Source organism: Microtus oregoni, unplaced genomic scaffold (assembly GCF_018167655.1).
Source record: "Microtus oregoni isolate MIOR12 unplaced genomic scaffold, Mior012 000035F_ref0000213, whole genome shotgun sequence".
In the NCBI taxonomy this organism is placed as follows: Eukaryota; Metazoa; Chordata; class Mammalia; order Rodentia; family Cricetidae; genus Microtus; species Microtus oregoni.
In genome coordinates, this window is record NW_024543094.1 from 14,078,128 (window position 1) to 14,097,009 (window position 18,882).

At 42.0% G+C, this 18,882-nt stretch overlaps 1 protein-coding gene across 2 annotated transcripts in view; it reads right to left on the reverse strand.

The window, feature by feature from the left end:
* The window catches only part of Prkcq (protein kinase C theta), a 131,171-nt gene that overhangs the window by 102,127 nt on the left and 10,162 nt on the right, over positions 1–18,882 (reverse strand). The gene's annotated exons all lie outside the window — the stretch shown is intronic.

Genomic DNA, 18,882 nt, shown 5'->3' on the forward strand with positions numbered 1-18,882 from the left:
TAAAAATGTGAAAACAGCAAAAAGCTGGGCATGACAGTGTGCTTGTAGTCCTAGCCCTGGGGAAGTGGAGATGGACACATCCCTGGGGCTTTCTGCAAAGTCAGCCTCGCCTATCTGCTGAGCTACAGGCCAAGGAGAGACCTTGCCTCTAAAGCCAAGATTGATGTGGTCTAGAAATGACAGTCAAGGTGTCATCTGGTCTTCATATGCATATGTGAACATACATGACGGGGGTTATGGGAAGAGAAGGGAAGAGAATAGAATTCACATCCAATATGTGAGCCCTGTGCCTTACTTTGTGTATATGTATCTTTCTCTGTATGTTGTTATTAACTCTAAACAGTGGCTTTTGAAAAAAAAAAAATGACCTATATCTAGTTCTACAGGAGATGTAATTGAGGCTGAAAAGGGCAGAATTATGTCAGTATGATGTAGGTGGGTCATCTGTCTATGTGTTACTTTCATTGGTTAATAAAGAAACTGCCTTGGTCTTTTAATAGGGAAGAATTTAGATAGGCAAAGTAGACAGAACAGAATGCTGGGAGGAAGAAGGCAGTGAGTCAGATGCCATGGAACTAGCCACCAGGTCAGACATGCTGAATCTTTCCCTGATAAGCCACCACCTCGTGGTGCTACACAGATTATTAGAAATGGGTTAATCAATATGTGAGAGTTAGCCAAGAAGAGGCTAGATATAATGGGCCAGGCAGTGTAATACAGTTTCTGTGTTATTATTTCAGGGCATAAGCTAGCCAGGCAGCCAGGAGCCGGGCCTCAGGAACGCAACCCGCTGTTCCTTCTAAAAGCAGGCCTGCTCGCCTCATCACTATATCAGTAATAACATGTGTGTATATATGTGTGTATATACTGTCACAAATGTGTGTCTGTGCATGCACAGGCATGTGGAAAACAGGGGTTGACCTAGGATTCCCTTATTTATTGAGGTAGGATCTCTCAATCAACCTTGAATTGTTTTGATTCAACTGGTTTAGCTAGCCAGCTTGCCCAGGGGAATCTGCCCTCACCTCCTAAGAGTTCTATAATTATAAGGAGGTCTCAGCTACTGCCTGGGTGCTGGGGAACCAAACCTCAGCACCAGTAATATTCAGATCTAAAGAAGGAGGCTTTGACACACACTACAACACAGACGGGCCTTAACACTGTGCTAAGTGAACTAAGTCACAGTGACAAAGGGTACGTACATTTTCATAAGAGAACTAGGCTGGTCAGATGCTGAGGACAGAGAGAATGCCAAGGCCAAGGGGAGGAAATGGGATTACTTCCTAACAGGTACAGAGCTGTTGTTTGTGAAGATAAAACACTTGTGGCAATGGATAGTGGTCAGAGATGCAGAGCAAGGTCAGTGTCTTTAGGGAACCAATTCACACACTTACACATGTTAAACTTTGTTTATCATGGTGTGGCTCAGCTAGTAAAGCCCTCGTCTCAGAAGCCTAAGTTCGATGCACACAAAAAGCTGAGCAAACGTTCAGTCCCAGAGATGTGAAGAATCACTAGTGGGGCTATCCAAGTAATGCAATCCAGTTCTATACAGTGTCCAAGGTTCACAAGGTAAGAGCAACCCAACATGCCTAAGTGGGCTCCTGACTACCAAAAAGAAAGCAGTATGTTAGTGAGACTCTTAGAATGGCATTTATGAATAGCTTTCATTGCATGTGTACATGTCTGCAGTATACATTCCCATGTGTACCTAGGGTCAGGAGTGTGCTCTTGTGCACGCATGTGTGCACACGTGCATGTGGATCCGAAGGTTGACCTTGAGTGCCTTGCTCAGTCACTTTCACTTCCCACTTTATTATTGAAGCAGGGTCTCTCCCTCAATCTGGAGTTCTCCCTTTTGATTTGATTCAGTTCGTTAAGCTAGCCAGCTGGCTCACAGAAGAAATCTGTCTCCACCACCTAAAAGTTCTGGGGTTACAAGGAGGCCTCAGCTTTTATGTGGGTGGCGGGGATCCAAACCTTAGCACTCATGCTTCCATGGCAAGCCCTTTATCCTCCAAGGCATCTCCATAGCCCCGCAGCAGTGTTTGCTGCAGCGGGATTTATGCGGGTGAAGAAAAAGTGTGGAATATTCTATAAGAATAGAATGCTTAGTATAAAATCACGTCAAGGACTGGACTAATGGGTAGAATCTGGGCAAGATATTTAATTAGATAACTAACTTATTTTTATGGTAGTTATGTAACTGAAGGGAATCTGGAAATCTCTAGGTCACACAAAATCTTGTTATAGTTAATACAAATTCCCTTTTAATTGTGGGGAAACTCCACATAACACAATTCACTATCAAGATCATTTGCATTTTGCAGTGAAGTAGTAGTATATGCATCCTTATTATCATAGACCCATTTCCAAACTTTTTCATCTGGAAAATTTGAAAACTGCACCTAGGAAACCTCAACTGCTTTACCAGGCCCTGGCAACTAATATTCTACTTTGTGTTCCAATGACATTTACAATTTCATGTGTGACGTTCACAACTCCCCTTCCTCGGGGTCCAACCGTTGGGCTTTCTGGCAGGACCCACCACACCTGGGAGTTTAACTAACAAAACATAAGGGTCTCAAGGTTTTCTGCTGGAGCATGAGAAGTATTCCTCCCTTTTCCAGAGTCAGTAATAGCCCCTTGTGTGTGCGTACTTAGTTTTACTGAGCCACTCATCTGCTAAGGACTTTGCGGCTGTCTCCACCTCTTGGCTGCTGCAAATAAAGACGATGATGAGCATGGATACACAAGTATCTCTCTGGGCTTTGGATTCCTCTGCGTATGTTCTGATTAGAAGGGCTGGGGTTTTATTCGATTTTTCCTTTTTGTGTGTGTGGTGCTGATTGCATGGGATTGAACCACATGCATGCTGGGAAAGTACCCTGCCTCTGAGCTAGATTCCAGGATTCTATTTTGAATGTTTTGAGGAACCACCTAACAGCTTTGCATACCGGTTATAGTATTTTACATTCCTGAAAACGAGGAACACAATCACCAGGTCTCCATTTCTTACTTTCTACTGTTTTTCTAATAGTCATGGTAATGGGTGTGATTGTGGTGGTTGCAATTCGCATGTTTCTAATGATCAGTGAAGCTGAGAATCTTTTCATGTGTTTGTTGGCTATTTACACATCTTCTCTGAAGAAATATTTATTCAAGACTTTTGCCCACTTTTTAAAATCAGCTTGCATTTCCGCTTTTGAGTTATATACAGGTATTAGTTTTACATTATACGACAGATATATCCAATCAGTTTATAAAAACCATTAAAAAAATCTTCGTGAACAATTATGCCTTTAATTACAACTCAAAAAGAAAACATAATTGAAACATTTGATGCTTCTAATGTCTTTGAGCTTGTATCCTCAACTATTCTCTATGAACATTAATTACTAGGCTAAATTTGGAGTTCATTACCTTCCAAGCTTTAGACATGATATATATTGTGTGATCCTTAAAATATGTATTCCACATATAGCACATTTTCCGAGCTTTGAAATCAAAGCAAGGGGCTGTCCGCACTCCTCTGCATCTCTACCCATTGTGCGCCAGGGATGCTCTAGCACCCGCGTCTCCTCTTGCTCATCTCTGCTCTGCAGAAGGTTATCCTCACGTTTTGTCTTAACATTTCTTCCCCCCATCCTTCCTCCCTCCCTTTCTTTGGAGGCAGGGTTTCATGTAGCCCAGGCTGGCCTTGAACTGTCTATGCAGTCAGAGATGATTTTGGGCGCTCTTACTTCCCAGGTAGTGGAATTATAGCTGTGCACCCCCCAGTCTATGAGACACTGGGGATTGAACTCAGCCCTGCTTGTATACTGGGCACACATTCTACCAGCTGAGCTACATTCCAGCTCACTCTATAAGGAGAGCTCAATTACGTGCATTGGGATATTTTTCATACTAGAAAATATAACAAAAAATTACACTATTTCTCAATGAAATATAATATAAATCAACTATGTGATGACAATATAAATAATGTGTTTCATGATACAACATCGTATTTCTAAAGCAAAAATATTGCTGAAAAAAGTGTTCTTATTTTAACAATTTGTTTGATGTTCTCTCTCTCTCTCTCTTTCTCTTTCCCTCCCTCTCTCTCCCTCTGCCTCCCCCCTCTCTGGCAGTACTAAGGACTGAACCAAGGGCTCTGGCCATGTTAAGCAAGTAACCTATATCACTAGACCCTTTGCAAATCTTCTAAATTTCTGGTTTTATATGGGTTTCTGTGCTCTGTCTAGAACTTAAGGGAGAAGAGTTCAAGGCAGCAGGAACTCGGGCAGCTGGTGACATGGTATTCAAAGTCAACGAGCAGACAACAGAGGCCAAAGAGATGGCTCAGAAGGTAAAGACCCCAACTACCAAACCTGACTACTTGAATATGGTCTCTGGAACAACACATGATGAGAACCAACTCTTACAAGTTCTACTCTGATCTCTACAGAGGACCATGATACTTAGACACATGTACACACACATACACACGTAAGCAAAGAAGGAGCAGGGAGGAGGAAGGGGAAATGGGCAATGAATGCATATTTCTGCACATTTCTTCTCCACTTACGCAGTTCAGGATCCCATCCAGGATATAATGCCACCCACAGACGGCAGGCATTCTCCATTTCCATGAATGAAATCAAGATAATCTCATAACCGTTTTTTACTAGCATTGGATTAGGGCAGCTAAGTTTGGGGAAGTGAGAAGTTAGAAAAGTAGTTCCTCTTTTTGGTAGGTTGGATCAGCAATATTTAGAGGATAGTGGTGAGTTCTGGTGTCTAGCTGACACTGTGGTTGCCAGCAGTTGTATCTGCAGCTATCAATGTAAAGGCCTGTCTATAGTGCAGGCCCACAAGAAGAGGCCTTGTCATTCGTTCCTTATTCAGGAATTTCCCTATCTCTTGTTCAGGCTCTACACTCACACAAATGAAAACGTGATTCTACACAGATGACCAAAACACCAGACATTTCCTCCACTGAAGTTTCTTATTATAACCTGCTTTCACAGAGCAGGGAAACATTTCCATTAAATACAGCTGATACCCCTGTTAGAGTTCTGTTCCCATCACCCACATATGACAAAGAGCAGAGGGTGCTTGTTTGCATAATGGCTCATTTTTCTAGATGATGCATAAACAGCTGTTTTTTTAAAAAAGGAACTTCTGTGTTAGTAACACATACTCAAATGAATCAAATGGTTTTCTGAAATCGACTGCTGAATAGGAAAGATTCACCAGTGTATAAATCTGTGTTATTGTTGGGATGGGGGAAATGTATTCACTGTTGTGGGCACATAGATGAAAAATGAAAGACTCAGTGCCTGCAAAGTAATCAGAGGGGCCAAAGGATGCTGCTATTTTGGATACACTGCATGTTCAAATTCCTTGATGCACAATTATAGAAGTAAGTTCTAATCTACACTGCATGGCAGAGGAAGTGAAGAGAGTGTCATTACTTTGTGCAGGTAACCACAACCGCTGTGGGTTCGTGATTGCAACAGCCTTGTCACTGCCAGAAAGCATGAAGAGGGAGGAGCTTACAAGGCTCCACCTCTAACTGAGGGGCTGCAGGGGGAGGAGAATCATTCTTCTTTGGGCTGTGGCCACTGGTATGTGCATGGCCCCAACACCCATGTATATATGGGCAGCCCTAGTTAAATGTAGTAGACTGTTATTTAAAAGGAAGAAAAGAAAGAAGGAAGGGGGCAAGAAAATGAGAGGGGGATTTGGGAAAGTTCCAAGGAATGGGTGGATATGATCATATTCCATTATATACGTGTGTGAAATTCTCAAAGAATTAATTAAAATTACAAATGGAGTCTTCAGTCAAAGGACAGTTCTGTAAAAATGATAACCCTTCTATCACTTCTATTTTCTTCTTTTATGAATCATAGTTCAAAAGCAAAGCAATATCAGCGATCTGTAACATGCATATTCCCAGGAAGACAATGCAGAGTGGAACCGTCAGAGGCAGAACTCATGGAGAAGGGGAGCTAATAGCTAAGGGTGCAAAGCTTCCATTTGGGCGATGAGACAATTATGAAAACCGTTGGCAGTGAAGCAGGGTGAAAATCTTGAATATAGCAAATGCTATTGAACTGTACACTTAAAAATAGTTAAGTGAGCTTGGGGTGGTGGCACATGCCTGTAATTCCAGCACTCAGGAGGTAGAGGCAGAAGGATCAAGAGTTCAAGAACAGCCTTGACTACTTAGAAAGTTCAGGACCAGCCTGCCTGAAACAAACAAAAACCAACAGAAAGTTAAGTAACAAATGTTTTATCTATTTCTACCAAAATTACAAAAGGAAATATATAATCTATGAATCTGATTTTTTTTTAAATGGGATTTGCCTGCAAGCTTTTCTTCTTTTACATCCTATCTTGGTCTGTTTCCTTTCAAATTGTTTCACAGTTGTTTCCAAAACCATCACTCTTCCTTCTCCACCCTAGGTAGATCAGCGTGTCTATTTTGAAGAGAAAACGAAAGCCACAAGACACACATTTGCTCAGTTTCCTACTCTCTTCTTCATTTCTCTCTACCTACCTTGTCACTGAGGAGCATTCCACACACGGACTCCCTGCCCTGGGGTACCCAATGTCATTTTTTCACTGGGTCCCTTGTCATTCTTGTGACTTCAGTCTCCTCTACTCCCAATGACAAGCACAATGCCAAGTTTTCCACTTTCAAACCCCTAACTTCTGACATCTCTTCTGACACAGGGTGGCCTACCCCTTTCCTTTCCCGGTAAGCTTCCCAGGCCATCTCTTTATCTCTCAGTCACTCCTCCACCCTCTGCCAGTTGGGTCACCCTGCCCACACTTGCCCATCTTGCTCTCTGAAAGGACCAACTGCTAACGGCAAATGTGATGTCTTTTCCTTGTTTCTTCCCTCCGGTGTCAATCACACTTGCCAGTGCTGGCTGACTCATCTGCTGGCTTTGCAACCAACTCTTGCTTCTGTTTGTAGTTAGTCCGTCTCCTCAAGGAAGTATTATGGGACACATCTGGCCTTTTAATTTACTCCACTCTAATTTCTTTCATTCTCAAAATTTCAATGATGGGTCATCAGACTTGTTCAAGTGGCTCAACAATCTCACAAGCATAGCCAAACCAAATAGGATTTCTAGTTTTTCCTTGGATACCCATGTCTCTCTTCTATCTCTTGTCTTGAACAATAGAATTGTTGTCTACTAAGTCTTTCAAGCTAGAACTATTAGAACCATTTATGAATCCCACTTTGTCCCCATCTCTCACATGTAGTTATGTTACAAATTTCATACATTTGTATCTTGCTACTTCTGTTGCATTCAACAATTACTGGTTTCAATCTGTGAGCTTGAATATATTTTCCCTACACCATAGGGATAGCCCTTAAGCAAACTGCCTTTTCATGTGACCTGCTTCGTTTCTACATTGGCTATGTGACCTGTAGTCCTTAAATTTTTCTTTTTTTGGGCTAGAGAGATGGCTCAGTGGGTAAAAGCACCTGCCACACAAGCCTGATGCGTTTGGATCCCTGACACCCATGTGAAAAACCCTATGCAGTTGCACAGCTGCAATCCCCGAGCTCTTTAAGGTGAGATGAGACAGGAGATGGAGATGGGAGATGGAGTCAGGAGGTGGAGACAGGAGGTGGGGACAGGAGAAGGAGACAGGTGGTGGAGACAGGAGGTGGTACAGGAGATGGAGACAGGACGTGGGGACAGGAGGTGGAGACAGGAGGTAGGACAGGACATAGAGACAGGAGAATAAGCCATCTGGCCTTGACTGTGCAGTACAACATTAAGAAAGGCCTTGTCAGACTTTGTCTCAGAACAAAGGGCAAAGGCATGAAGTTGACCTTTGACTTTTACAGGAGCACTGTGGCACGCATGTACCTACACTCTCACACAGATCGTTTACACACACACACACACATCCACACAAAGTTTAAGAAGGTAAAAGTCTAAAATTTGAAAATAAAGTTAACAATTAGTTCCTTGTTTAGAAAAAGAAACAGATCTTCTTTGACCAAAATATGAAGTCTAGACTCACAGACTACATGATCTCTTCCACACATACTTAAACTTTAAAGAGGACTCGATTGTTACTAAAGGTACACTTTCACCAGAGCGTTTATTTCTGATTCTTAAGAGCATGTCCTTCTAAGCAGCCTCAAATTGGTTTAAAAGAACCCACTGTCAAGATGAAAACAGACATACCATGTTTTTAAGATAAAAAAGCTTAGTAAACACAGGGAGGAGGAGGACATATGCAGAAACCCACAACGGATTTAATTTGCAAAACCACACAGCCTTAGCTCAACTAGAGTGAAGATGACTTAGATAAAATACAACCTGACTGCTGAGATAGAAGATACAGGGTAAAGAAGGACAGCTATGGTGTAGCAGTAAACTTTGCTACGGGGCAGTGCGAAGATCTGAGAAACTGATTTGCTTCAAGCCGCTGGAGGTAATCATTGCTGATCGGAAGAATGCCCCAACTTGTATCTATGGGAGAATTCTCACCTTGATACAGGAAGAAAAACAATACTTCTTAAGGTGACGTGGTAGAGCCTAATCCAATTCCTGCGGCCTTTATCTTTGCATGTGAAGACTTGAGGAATTTCTCAGAGATGGATTCTCTCTTTAGGGTTTAAGAGAAGAGGTCAGAAGTGAATGAGGGTGGTTCCCTTCCCAGGAAGTGTTTGGAGACAGGAGTATGCTTGGATGATCATAGCCACAAAACGGGGTGAAACACCCCCAGAGGTGACACAGGCAGAAAGTCGGATGAGAGCAGGAAGTGAAAGCTTTTTGGTCTGAGCTTCATGAGTGGGAATTAATTAAACCATTTTGGGGTTTCTTCTGTTCATTTTTTTTTTTAGTTGCAAAAAAAAAAATCAGCCATAGGCAATGAAAGATTAGGGATTGAAAATGAAAGGGAGAGATAAACCTTACGCATGAGGACTACAGCTGTCATGTTAGATATGACAATATTCACCTAGGAGCCAGCATTTGCTGCCCACTACTAACAGTCGGACCCTGCGCAGTAGCAAAAGAATGGAGGTAGAAAAAGAGAGCCACCTGAGGCTCTAACCCCCCTGGAGGACAGAAGACTCGCGTCCGTCCGAAGATGTGTGGGTCCGGCAGACGGAAGGCATGTTGTTTCTATATCACCTAATGATTCATGGGCACCTTCTTGTTTTTTCTTTTGTTTTGTTTTGTTTTGTTTTGTTTTTTTCTTAACCATGATTTGTGGCAATGAACATGTATGAGAGGTTTTTTTTTTTTTTTTCCTGAGTCATACATTAGATTTTAGCAATCTAAAAGCAGACCAGGTTGCAAAAATTCCCCTGAGCTCTCCACCCTCTGTCTGCATTTTCTGGCACTGGCCATTACTCAGCTTTCTCTCACTGAGCTGGTGATCACTTCATTAGTCTTCCTTTCCTGAAAGAAAGTGGGTTCCCTGAGGGCTAGCATTTTCTCTTTTTATCCCTGTATCTTTGGTATCCAAATGATGCCCAATGTGCTTAGGTGCCTGATCAACACGTATTTAACTCGTTAGACAGATATAAAATTTAAATGAAAAAAAAATCCCACTTTTCCCTGATTGGCTAAACCAGTCTAAGGTGCAGAGGAAATGTCAGCAGCATTGAATTTTTAAGAAGACCCATGGCCTTCAAAATCCTAAGTTGGCAAAATTTCAGGCATTGGAAAAGTATGGTGAAAATTATCCAAAATATTTTATTGGGAGCAATGTTCTAAAGGTTTTCTCCCCAATCGGTTAGTTCATTTATACTTACTTTATACTTTTGTAAAAAATAGTTTCCTTTTATCATCTATGATTGAATATAAACATCATCTAAAAGCACTGGTTGGGACCTGGGGAGATAGCTCGTTAGGGGAAGGGAAGTGCAAGCACAAAGACTTAAGTTCCCTGATTCCCAGCACCCACTGGCTTGAACCACGCACTTGGTCCATAACTCCAGCACTGTGGGGGGTCAGAGCCTGGAGGATCAGTAGGCCAGGTGGCTCCAGGTTCAGTGAGAGACGCTGTCTAGGGCAATAAGGCAGAGATAATAGAGCAGGGTACCTAGTGTGCTCCTCTGGCTTCTTCATGGGCTTGCACCCTCACAGGTGTGCAGATACATAGAACCACATACGTGATATATGCCTCCTCACACACACCAAAACAGAACATGCTAGCAGTGGTGAGCCTGAATATGACATAATGATAAAGCTAAAAGGGGGGCGGGGAGCCTTAGTGACTGCCAGATACCTGGTCTCTGCTCTCTGGAAAGAGGGCCATAAAGGTTCTCCACTTAGGCAGTTGTTTATTCTAATTCATTTCCAGGACTAATATTTTTGCATGTCTATCTATCTATATATCTATATATCTATATATATATATTTACTTTTGAGACAAAGTCTTATATAGCCCAGGCTTGCCTGAACTCCTGGCATAACCAAAAATGACCTTGAACTTCTGAGCCTCTTTGTTCTGTCTACCAATTACAGGTGTGTGTTACCATGCTCAGAGCATTGCTGGTGACTGATACTAGGCCTTTGTACATGCTCCTAAAACACTCTACCAAACAGGTACTTCTCTGGCCCATGGCTAACAGTTACATTCAACTAATTGTTTGGCTTCTGAAACTTGCTCATTTTCTCAAATGTAAATACTCCATTGCAATTCTGATTATGTTTTATAACCAATCAAAAACAAAACATAACATCATTTAGATTTTGTTTTTGGCAATACATTTGTTTTTAATTAATTAATCACTTTCATTATGGTTTAACTAAAATTTTTTCATACAATATCTTTTATTCATGTTCTCTCCCTCTCTCAACTCCCCCCAGATCTTCCCCACCTCCTTAACTATCCAGCTTTATATTCTCTCCCCGTTCCCCTAACAAAACAAGAAACAAAAATCAGCAAGAAACAGCCCCCCATAAAACGACAAAAATGAGAATCAAAAGAAACAGACAAAAGACAAATAAGATTAAAAAATGCTAAAACAAAGTAAATAAAACAAAAAATTCACAAAAATGTTATCGAGTTTATTTTGTCAATGATTACTGGGCATTGAGGCCTGCCCTGGAGTGTTGTTCATAAACTCTGTGACCCTCCATTAGAGAAAAGATTTTTTTAAATGATGTTTTAAAATATCTGTCTGTCTACCTGCCTGCCTGTCCATCTATCATGTTTATGGTATGTCGCCCGAGTGTTTGTCTGAGCACCGCTTGCACAGGTGCTGCCTGTAGAGGCAAGAAGAGGGGGTCAGATCCCATGGCATGGGATCCACGGAATACGGCCATGGTTGTGAGCCATCATATGGGTTGCTGAGGACTGAACCTGAGGCTTTATGAATGCTAGGCCAGCACGCCACCAACTACGCCGCATCTCTAATCTCTAAAAGATACTTTTGAAGTTAAAGACAAAAGAAATACTTCTTCGAACAAGGGTATCTTTTTTAGTGTTTTGAATCCATGTGCTTCAGGAATCTGTTAAATCAGAAGCAACAATCACAGGAAGCATCAAAAGCTGACACAAATTCACTGATTTATGTACATATGAAAATCTCCTGACTCAAAGGCAAATTAAAAAGCGCTCTTAGCATGAGCTAAAATAATTCTAAGATGTCCCATAGTACATTATTTTTTCAAATTCCCAAAATATTTTCATAAAGTTCAAACTTCATGGCTATTGCTCAAGAATGTTAATCAGGCTGCATTTTCAATCATTTTAACTAAAACATTAATAGTTCTCTGCAAGGCACAGTAATCAGTATCACACTCCTTCTGTGTGTGTCAGTGCGTGTGCATAAAAGAGGGGGAGAGAGAATGAGAATTGTCTTTGCACGCTTGCGTGTGGCACTAGATATTAAACACACGATCAACACCTGCCCAGTCACATACCCCTAGACAGAATGCAGCATTTAAAATCTGTTCAGGGCATTTTTAAAGTATTGTACTCAAAATACGTAAGAGTGAATGAAAGGGGAAGGAGGAAGGGAAAGTTCAGTGAGAGCCTGGCGAGAGTTTGAGAATGGGATGAGTAAGTCCAGAAGAATGGAAAAAGATTCTAGAATATAGTTCATTTTATTTAGAGATTGACTCAGAGAATCTTTATGTGCAAAATCAGAAGTTTGGAATACAGTTGGAAGGAATGAAGTATACAGAGAACTGAATCAGGTTTCTGGCTGTACTGGAAAGGAAGCTATGTAGGGCACGAAGGTCGGGACTGAAGCAGATCTTGGCCATTAAGGAAGCGGAGAAGAGGAGCACCCTTAGCTGCTCAAAGTCACTGCTTCGAAAATAGTTTACTGTTTCATTTATGATGATTTATGTGTATTTATGAGTGTGTGAGTGCGTGCGTGCATGTGTGTGTGTGTAAGGGTGCTTATGGAGGCCAGAGGAGATAGTCAGATCTTTGAGAGGTAGAGCTCCAGGTGGCTGTCAGCCACTTGATATGGGTGCTGGAAATGAAGCCTGGTCTACTGCTTTTTCAGGATATAATAAATGCCTCTGGGGGTTTCCATGGGAACACATACAGCTGTGGCATTCACTCACAGTCTCTCTCTTCTTTTTCTCTCTGCATCTCTCTCTCTCTCCCTTTTTCACTCTCTCTCTCTCTCTCTCTCTCTCTCTCTTTCTTACTCTCTCTGCATCTCTCTCTGTCTCTGTCTCTCTCTCTATCTCTCTCTCTCTTTCTCTCTCTCTCTCACACACACACGAGTGAGCAGAAATAAATTCTAGTACCTGGGAGGATGAGGCAGGAGGATTTCAAGTTTTAAATCTGTTTCAATGACAATAATAATAACAAGAAAAACTCATGGATTTTAAAGAAAAAGTATGGAGCTAGAAATTATAGTAAGCAAAATAAACCAGACTTAGAAAGACAAGCATTTCATATTTTCTCTCTTGATTTTTTTTCTCTAGTGTAAACTTTAGAGAAGGAGAGAAAAAAAAGGAGAGGTAAAAGCAAAACAGAAACTATTGTGAAGAGGGAGGGATCAGTGAAGTGGAGGAGAAAAGGGAGAGAATAAAATGTGCGTGTATGACGTCACAATGAAACTAGTATTCTGTATAATTACTATATACCAGTAATAACTGCAAGAACAAAAAAACATAGATTACAACATCAGACCACCTGGGTCCAACTTCCAGCTCATGACTTCGAGTAAGCTATTTAACCCCTTTCCCTGCCTGTAAACTCAGGATAACAATAGGACCCACCTCAAAAGTGGTTACCAGGGCTAGATGAGTCAACAGCTGTGAAGAGATAACAGCAGAACCTGGTGGGCAGGAAAAGCTGGTTACCTGCGAGTTATACCAGTTCCCATTCAGAGTCAAATGGGCAACCCTCTGTTTTTGAGGTATTTAGAAGAAACTCTTTTTCTCGTGTCAAATTAGATTGCTTTCTTTATAGTCTGTTCCCCCATTCCCCAAATAAGACTAAGAGTTCTCTTCAGGTAGATCTTTCATGGTTGACTCTTTACTGCCACATCGCCTCTCCTCAGTTCCCCAATAATACGACATGTCAACTAGAGTGTAGGATCCAAGTGTGTAGCCGCTGGTGTGCAAGTGCACAGTTCACTTTAAAGTTATTCAGGCAGTTTGGCCCAGTGACGATATTTGGTCAAGTGGAATACATTGACAGCTTGGTTTGTGGAGTGTTCTACCTTTTGGTTCCAGGTTAGGGTGCTCTCCTGGGTGCTTCTTGCTTTATTCCCATGGGTGTTGATGCTAAGCCACCTCTTTCCATGGCTAGCTTTCCATTAGTTCTTTACCATGATTGGCATCTCTCCTGTTGAATCACACGTTCTGTTCTACTGTCCTTGTTCTGTGTCCTTCATTGCTCTGTATCATCCTCTACATCGCTCTCGCCACTCCCATCTCAGTTCTTTGGTTCTATCTACTACTGTGAGCCCTCTCCAACCCCAGCTCTCATTAGCACAACCACCTTCTTCCTGTTTAGGCTTTTCTGGTCTCTCTCCCAGTTACTCCGCTGCTTGGTCACGTGCCTGCAATAACTTGACTGTACAAGTTTCCTGACCTCTTGTTGTATCTATGTAGGGCTCTTTGTTAAAGGAGGTCTATACTGGGGATACCTAGAGATCCTGCTCTCCCACCCAGTGGGGACGGAGCTAAGGACTGCTATGTTCACTCAGATACCTATGTGTACAAGATGCCATGGCACACAGAGAAGGAACATGACCTGTGTGAAGTGTCAGAGGCGGCAAAAATCTCAAGGGTTAGTAAATGGCCCAATGGAGGAAGGTAAATTCTAGGTTTAAAATTCATTATGGAGCTATATCAACACAGGGAGTATCCTGGGAATACAATACATGGAAGGCCATGGAACATGCCTGTGTCTAGCCCAGGAAAGACCTTGATTCACCACAGCCAGTTTTTCACGTGGGTTCTGGAAAACAAACTCAGGTCCTTGTACTTGCACAGCAAGCCCATCTTGAATGGCTTTGTTTTAGCAGAAGCCTGTTGTGAACGATGTAATCGGTGAAACCAAAGGTTCAAACCAGAAGATACAAGAGGTCCTCTCTAGAAGATGGTGTGCTAACCGCCTCATGTTTGTGTCTGATGGTATTACAAAAAAAGCTGTCTCAGCCTGCCCCATCTCAGGGCTGATCTGTGATGCCACTCCACACTTCCTACTCCCACATCCTGCCTGCTTTGTGACCTGTTTTGGCCAATGGACATCTGTAGAAATGATACTGTGTAACTTCCTAGCTTGGACCTTACAAATCTAAGCCTTTGATTTTGGGTGTGCATAACCCTCATTTTTAGTATCCAATTGCTGTAGAAAGAAGCCTAAGGTAGGCACTTGGTAAGAATGGAGATGGGGAGCTGTGTGGTCTTACCCTCCTAGTTGTGCCTACTATGGGACCATGTGGTCAGATCAGGCTACCTCCAGGACTAAGACGAGTTATTACGTCACTATGCCAGAACCACCCCCGAATTCTTGACCTGTAAAACCACAAGCAAGTAAATTAGAGATGCTTTTAGCCACTAAGCTTGGGAAATTTGTCCCACAGAGATTGATATCCAAAGCAAGACTCAGGGTCAAGTAAATATTTGTCAAAGAAACAATAAACTGCATCCGGGACAATTTCAGAGTGATAATATGAGTTCACTGCCAACTTATATCACTCTGAACTTCATTCTTAATTACTCGACACCAAATCCCATTTCAAGCCTATGTCATACTTAACTGATTAAGACTTAAGCTTCTTAGAAATGGGTTCTTAGAAAATGCAATCCTTTGATTCTATCTAACAAAAGACTAAGAAAATGTGCATGGCACATGGATTAAAATTCCCTGGAATTTGGATTGACTTTTTCCTTCTGGCTGCTTTAAAACAAATGTTCCAACAAATTCATGTTTCACTTTTTGAACTAACAGAATGCTTGGTGATTTTTTTTTTTTGTATTTTCTCTTCTTAGCTTATGATTAAGAGTGCTGAGACGAACACATACTTGAATTAAAAGTGTGCAGTCTCTCCCTGGATCTCAGACAGTTAAATATAGGGGATCCAATTATTCTTCCACAAGAAGATATTCACAGCATTTTTCCAGAAGAAAATCAGTTCTATGCTTCCATGGACAGACATTCTTTTTGTTCTAAACTCTCCAGCTTTTGCTCTAGGAAGAGAAGGGCTTTGCGTCTCCCCTTTTCTTTCTATTGAAATAATGAAGTTAAGAATAATGGACTGTGTTGACATTTCTCTTTGGCAGCTCTCACTGTAAGAGACTGTTAACGAGTGCGTTTTACTTCATTGATTTCTAAATGATGTGCTGATTTAAACTTGGTCAAACAAGTTGCATTTTCTTCGTCTTAGTAAGCAGGAAAGATGTCTTTTTTCTCCTTCAGATATTTTACATTCTTGGAGTGCTTTTCATCACAGACCTCAGGTGCACGACAAATATTAACAGATCCCCATGCCCTGGAGCTAGGAGCCAGTCTCAGAGCTGTGATCCTGCTCTTAATGGAATGATGGGGGAAGGTCAGAGGACTCTGGACTGTGCCTTTGGCAAATACTTCATCTGTCCCTGCTTAAGAACTTGGAACTCCACGAGTGAGTTCTCATTGACTTATTTTCATCCTCATTAAAATAATTCTTACACAATTGTGTATCAGTGTGTAGTTCTATTTAAGTGGAATAGTCATTCAGTTTCTTCTTATGAAGGGTTATTAATGGCTGTTCTGAATATTGCTGTGAGCCGTGAGTCTTGAATGATATGGATGCTTTTGTAGAAGGAAGGAATTCCCAGTCTTAATTATTCAATATTAATATTCTGCCTCTCTGTTCATCATCATCATTTATACACTCACTGAGGTAATCAAGTAATTAACTTGTCTTTTTTTGAAAAACTTGGTTATTGTAACATCTCTTGTATTACCATCACTACCAACATAGTAGAAGGCACTTCTTATCATGGTATTAAATATTTTAAATTTTGTGTGTCCGTGTGTGATGCGTGTATGTATGTGTGTGTTTATGTATGTGTTAAAATCTTACAACCTGGAGGAATTCCAAAGACCTACTTTGACGGCTCATATTCATTGTCTAGGTGACTGGGTTTGGAAACACTTCCGGGTGTGCCTATGATGGTTTTCAGATTTAGCTAAGGAGGGAAGACTCACTCTGAATGTGGCAGCACTGTCCCTTTGGCTGGGACAAGTGGAAAGTGAGCCCTGCACCAACACTCGTCCCTCTCTGCTTCCTCAGCTTGAATTCATTGTGACCCGCTGCCTCATGCTCCTGCCATCATTAAATGCCGATGAGCGGCACCTTCAAACTGTGAGCTCTGAGGAACCTGCCTTCTGGATGTTGTTTTTGTCAGGTATTTATTTATCATGGCAATGATGCACCACCTAACTGGGCTCATTAATGCTGTGATCAGTATACCATCATGGCTGAGGAGGATCAAGGCATATGAATACACAAGAGATGGTGGCCTCCCTTCGGTCTCTCTGAAGGGGATGCTCTAACTTCGGGTGACAGTGTTTGAATGTTCCCAGTCAGTGGGAGGAAACTAAAGAGAAGTGAGTTGGAGAGAGTTTGGGAGGGGAGCAGTAGCTATCCCAACGCATGGTGAACACCTCGTAGTCAGGGCCCTAAAGGCTTTCTTGGACTTGGCCTCCACTAGTTTCAGGCATATTCCTTAAAACTTAGCTTGAAAACATAGACAACATTTGGAGTGCTTACAGGTCTTAATATAGCTATGAAAATGTGCTATGTATTCACAGAAACCGTCATGTTTGTGACTGGAGGAAAATCAAATATATTTCTTAATTGCAGAGGCTTTGTGTTAGGTACTTTCTTGAGAGTAGAGTCCCTCGTGGATGGGAAGGAAGGGTAGCAGGAGCTTGAGATAGATGGTCACCCTACCCACAGTCAGGTGGTAGAGGCTTTCGGTCAGCATCCTCTCTCCTTTTTATCAGTCCAAGGCTCCAGCCCACTGAATGGTGTTACCCACATTTAGGTTGGTCTTCCTACCTCGGTTGACCTAATCTAGAAAGTCCCTTATATACATGGCCAGTGATTGGTCTGCCAGGTGATCCTAGGTCCTATCAAGTTGGCAGCCAGTGTTAGCCATCACAGACTTCATCAGCTTCCTCCCCTGAAATCACAGCCTCAGCTCCATAAGACCAGAGTTAAAGCGAGAAAGGAATAGACTTGCTACATGCCCTCAGGCAGCTTATGGAGGAAGCAGTAATGGAATGAAAACATACATCATCATGGAATTCTAGCAGTGAGCTGGAGAGAAGCAGTCAAGTCCCCAGGGATACATGAAGCAGAAGAGGGAAGATGATGAATTGTAGGTAACTCATGAAAGGCAACGCACAGGGGTGGTTAAAGGCTTTTGAGTTAAGCACAGCAGAAAGGGATGAACTATCGTGAACAAAGTAGGGGATCCAACTGGCACTTAAGGGGACACCATATTTTCCGATGTCCCCAAAAGAAGCCCTTTAGATTGAGATGGTTGAAATGAAAAAGAAGGCTATGTTTTACACAGCCAGAAATGTCACCTTCCTTCTGTAGGCCAAAAGGAGGAGTCCTTTGTCTTGCCCTCACATGACCTTGTACAGACACTTCTCAGGAGAGAGCTGTCACCATGAGTGCACATCACCTCTGTGTACCACTGTGACCCAGCCTTTCATACCAGGAATAAAGACTGGCCCTGACATTGCTCCAGCTCTGCTTTGTGGGCACCAGGGATCTGGAATAGTGTATTCTTTCACTTCTCTCTCTCTGTCCCTCCCTCTCCCCACCTCCTAGAGAACTGCCTCCTTCCTTCCTGCCCTTCCCTTCCCCCTTCTTTCCCCTTCCTTCCTATCCCTTCCCACTCATTATTGCTAGGATTTATTTTTAATCTTCTTTGAAATACTTTTTCCTTTTTTCATTTCATGTTTGTGGTTATTCTACCTTTGCATTTAAAAAAATCCTTTGTGTGTGTGTGTGTGTGTGTGTGTGTGTGTGTGTGTGTGAGAGAGAGAGAGAGAGAGAGAGAGAGAGAGAGAGAGAGAGAGAGGAAAGAGAAAGTGGGGACTGAACCTATATGTGGAGGAGGTCAGGGGAATTCCACTGTGTTTTGGGGAGGGTCTTGCTTCTGCTGCTACTTCTTCACTTACTTCAAGCTAGCTGGGGATTTTTTGGAGGGTATGCGTGCGTGTGTGTGTGTTATTTCACTTATTTTTTTTCTTTGGTATATACCCCAAACCCAAACTCTTAAATTTATCCCTTTACTTTTCCTTTTCTTATTCTAAACTGCCAGGTAACTATGATTTCATTATGAAGATCCTTAAGATCTTTTACATTTTAGGTTAGAAAGTATTTCTTCCATTTAGTCCTTTTTTAGAAATTAACACAGC